The sequence below is a fragment of the Brassica napus genome, unplaced genomic scaffold (genome assembly GCF_020379485.1).
Source record: "Brassica napus cultivar Da-Ae unplaced genomic scaffold, Da-Ae ScsIHWf_915;HRSCAF=1298, whole genome shotgun sequence".
NCBI lineage: Eukaryota > Viridiplantae > Streptophyta > Magnoliopsida > Brassicales > Brassicaceae > Brassica > Brassica napus.
Window position 1 is genome coordinate 5,001 of NW_026016952.1, and position 5,000 is coordinate 10,000.

Below are 5,000 nucleotides of genomic sequence, written 5' to 3' on the forward strand. Positions count from 1 at the left end.
AAACTGACCATACCACTCTGGATAGTCAGCTTTCATTCTCATCTCGGTTTCCCAAGTGACTTGTTCTTGCCCACTGCATTCCCACACGACTTTGACCATTTGAATGGTCTTGTTCCTCATTGCTTTTTCCATCCTGTCTACAATCCGAACCGGCCTTGTCTCCAAGGTGAGGTTCGTGCCTAGATCAGATGGAATTTCCGGTATCACAATGTCTTGATCTGAAAGACATTTTCTCAATTGAGACACATGGAATACATTATGAAATGCTTCCATCTCAGTTGGTAGGTTAAGCTTGTAAGCCACCGAACCAACTCTCTCAATGATCCGGAATGGACCCAAGTACCTTGGATCCAACTTCCCTCGGCCAGAAACCCTTTTCCGACCTCTGAAAGTAATCATCTTGAGGTAGACCATGTCGTCCACCTCAAACTCAACATGTTTCCTTCTCTTATCCGCATAAGACTTGTGACGGTCCTGTGCCTCCTTCATCTTGTCACGGATGAACTTAATCTTCTCCGTGGTCTCCTCCACTATCTCAGGTCCTATCATGCTGCGCTCCCCCACTTGGGTCCAGCATAATGGTGTCCTGCAGGGCCGTCCGTACAAAGCTTCGTAGGGCGACATCCCAATACTGGTATGGAAGCTGTTGTTGTAAGCAAACTCTACCAATGGCAAGTGTCTTTCCCAGGAATTTCCCCAGTCCAAGACACAAGCCCTTAACATGTCTTCCAACGTCTGGATGGTTCTTTCAGACTGACCATCCGTTTGGGGGTGATAGGCTGTGCTCATGTGCACTCTTGTTCCCAAGGCCTTTTGGAAAGCCTTCCAGAAATAAGAAGTGAACCGAGGGTCCCTATCCGACACAATACTGGCTGGTACACCATGCAGGCGTACCACCTGATCCATGTAAATCTGTACCAAGGGCTCCACACCATCAGTCTTCTTGATTGGTATGAACAGAGCTGACTTGGTCAGACGATCCACCACTACCCAAACCGAATCCTTTCTATTCCTGGTCATGGGAAAACCTGACACAAAGTCCATGGTGATGTGATCCCACTTCCATTCTGGAATAGGTAGATTCTGGAGTAATCCACTGGGTACTTGGTGCTCAGCCTTGACGAGTTGGCAAGTAGGACACTTAGCCACCCACTCGGCCACATCCGTCTTCATACGGATCCAATGATAGTACCTCTTGATATCCTTGTACATCTTGTTCAGTCCCGGGTGCACAGAGAACTTAGACTTATGAGACTGACTCATAATCTCTTCCTTTAGTTCCCTTACATTCGGAACACTGATCCTCCCATGGACCAAAATCGTACCATCACTCGCAACCTGGTACTCGGTTTTATCATTCAGAGCAACCTTCTGGAGGTTCTCATCCAAGCTTTGTGCTTGCCTGATCCTGGTAAGGAGATCAGCCTGGTTCACTGCTTCTAAACCCAACGGCTCGTCCTCGCTGGCCAGTGTTTAAATGCAATGTCCTAACCATCCCTTCCAGCACCTCTGCTTCCCTCTCGGCTGATACCTCAGCTCTCCTACGGCTTAAGGCATCGGCCACTAGGTTTGCTTTACCTGGATGGTAAGCAATATCCAGATCATAATCGGCCACGAACTCCATCCATCTCCTTTGCCTCAAATTCAACTCAGGTTGAGTGAATATATACTTGAGACTCTTGTGGTCGGTCAAAATCTGAACCTTGGCACCATACAAGTATGATCGCCATATCTTGAGGGCGAACACCACTGCGGCCATCTCAAGGTCGTGGGTTGGATAGTTCCCCTCATGCTTCCTCAACTGCCTAGAGGCATAAGCGATGACCTTCCCATGTTGGGTTAATACACATCCTAATCCGGTTATGGAGGCGTCTGTGTAAACCACATATGGTTGGTCTGCCTCTGGCAACACCAATACCGGTGCACTTGTCAACATGTGCTTAAGTGCAGAGAAACATTCCTCACATTTCTCAGACCATACAAACCTCACGTCTTTCCCAGTCAGTTGTGTCATAGGTTGAGCCAAGCTGGCAAACCCCTTGACAAACTTCCTGTAATAACCGGCCAGACCTAGAAAGCTCCTGACTTCAGTTGCACTCTTAGGTCTAGGCCATTCTTGTATGGCCTTAATCTTTTCCGGGTCCACGGAGACACCTTGGTCGGATACAATGTGACCCAGGAACCCAACACTTCTTTGCCAAAAACTGCACTTGCTCAATTTGGCATAGAGCTGTTGTTCCCTCAATCGTCCCAACACTGCTCTTAGATGTCTCTCATGATCCTCTTTGGTCTTGGAGTAGACCAAGATATCATCAATGAAGATGATTACAAACTCATCCAGGAAATCCCTGAATATGCTGTTCATCATCTTCATGAAAGCTGCTGGTGCATTGGTTAATCCAAATGGCATGACCACAAACTCATAGTGGCCATACCTGGTTCGGAAGGCTGTCTTCCTTACATCATTTGGTTCAATGGGAATCTGATGATACCCTGAAGCCAAATCGATTTTAGAAAACCATTTTGCACCCTTGAGCTGATCCAACAACTCATCTATCCGAGGCAATGGGTACTTGTTCTTCACAGTCACCCGGTTTAACCCTCGATAGTCAATACACAATCTGAAGCTACCATCCTTCTTCTTCACAAAGAGGACTGGTGCTCCCCAGGGTGACACACTAGGCCGTATGAAACCCTTATCCAGCAACTCTTCAAGTTGCTTCTTAAGCTCGGCCATCTCGGCAGGAGCCATTCTGTAGGGACTTTTGGATAATGGGGCCGTCCCTGGTTCGAGTTCTATTATGAATGGATCCAACCTATCAGGGGGAATGCCCTGTAGCGCCCTAAACACATCCTGGAACTCACCAACCAGCGGTATTCCCTCCGGGTCACCACCCCCTACGACCTCCTTAGTGGCGATTGTGGCCAGATAAGCCTCACAACCCTTCCTCAGCATCCTCTCAACATGGATAGCTGACACCACCAAGCATCCAGAGATCGGACGTATACCTTGGAACCTGATCGGAGCCCCACACCCACTCTCAAAAAGCACACGCCCCCGGTGACAGTCAAGAGTGGCCCGATACTTTCCAAGCCAGTCCATACCCAAGATCACCTCGTGATTCTTTAGGTGGACTACCACAAGATCCACAGGCATGACCCTGTCCTGGATCATTACTGGGACGTCCTGAATCACCCCTAGCGAATGCATCACTTGCCCACCGGCCGCATTCACTACCCCAGGACAATCCCCCGTTCCCAACTGGAACAACCCCTTTCCGAGCATCCCTGGACTCACAAAACTATGTGTAGCTCCAGTATCGAAAAGTACATGTGTTTCCACACCACCAATACTTAGGGTCCCTACACATGACCCAAACTAAGTATCTAACCGTCCTAGGTTCCATACCATGCAATTCTACTGAATTGGAAAGAATAAGATCAGACACATTACCAGTGATCGCGAGGAATGGTCCAGCCTTGTCCTCATCCTTGGACAGCTCATAGACGCGGGGTGCAGAGGTCTGACCGCGGTTCTGGTCTGGCTTGTTGCCCTCACCACGGCCCTTGCTCGACCCGGCTGCTAACTTGGGACAATCCTTACGGAGATGTCCCTTCTTTCCACAGTAGTGGCAAGTCCTGGTATCACCACCAGCTCCTTGCTCCTGTCTAGGACAGTCCCGAGCTGAGTGATCCATCTTACCACATCGAAGACAAGCTCCCATTGCTCTCCAACATTCACCTCCATGGTGTCGGCCACACTTGGGACACACAGGCCTACCACTTGAGGTTTTACCCTCTTCAGCCTGGTCCCTTTTCCTCTTCCGGTCACCACTCTGGCTTGAAGCCACCACCACACTTTTGACCTTCTGCTTATGCTCATCCGCAAGGTTGACCTCAAGCAAGGCCATCCTCTCAACCAGCTCAGACACAGTGGAGAAGGTACGGACTGAGCAATAGGTCCGGAGTTCAGCCCTAAGGCCTCTGATGAACCGGCGAACCTGAACTGCCTCGTCCTCCAACTCCTTACCCACATAGCGCCTGAGTCGGTTGAACTCTTCTTCGTACTCACGTACCGTCCTGCGTCCCTGAACCAAGTCCAGGAACTTAGCTTCCAAACGGTCCCATGCCTCAGCTGGGAAGTACTTGTGGTTGAACTCAACCTCAAAGTCCTCAAAGCGCTCTATGGTACCATTGGTGCGCTTGTCAAGAGCCAACCACCAGTTGTGGGCATCTCCCTCCAAGAAGTGAACCGCAATGTCCTTCTGGTAGTCCTCTGGGCAGCGGCTTGAGCTGAAGTTACGAGCCAACCTGCTCCTCCACTCATCCGCCTCAAGAGGGTCAACACTTCCAGCAAAGTGTTTAGTGCCCATACGAGTGATGTGCTCCAGCACCTTCAAGTAATCCACCTTCCTGGTCGCCCTAGCTGGGGGGTCAATCTCAATCACCTCAGCTTCCTGTTCCCCATGAACCGGAGCTGCTCCACCAGCTACCGGAGCTGCTGCTGCTCGGCCAGCCTGCTGGTTCCTTATAGGAATAGCAGTATGAGTCGGTATGTCCTGACCCAAAGGTGTAAACGCCTGAGTCAAAGCCAACATTTGAGTACTCATAGCTCTCATGACCTCCAGAACCTCATGCATGGATGGTTCCGCAGCCTGGTTCACCGGACCAGCTGCCCTGCCGTCCGCAGCCCCATTACGGTCACCAAGACGGCCAGTCTGTGAAGATTCGCCTTCACCTTCCAGCCCATCCTGTTGCTGCCGTCCATTCCCATCAGCTCCATTAGCTCCATCAGCTCGTTCTGGCTCATGTTCCAGCTGGAACTCAGCTCCATCCACACGAACCTCAGTAGGGTTGAGCTGAACCGAAGGCAATCCAGTCCCAACATTAACCCCATCCGCTTGGATTGGCAATGTTGCGGCCAGATTCACATCATCTGCACCCACTGGACCGGATGCCCCAGCTCCATCCTTACCCTTCCGAGATCTGGACTTGCTTTT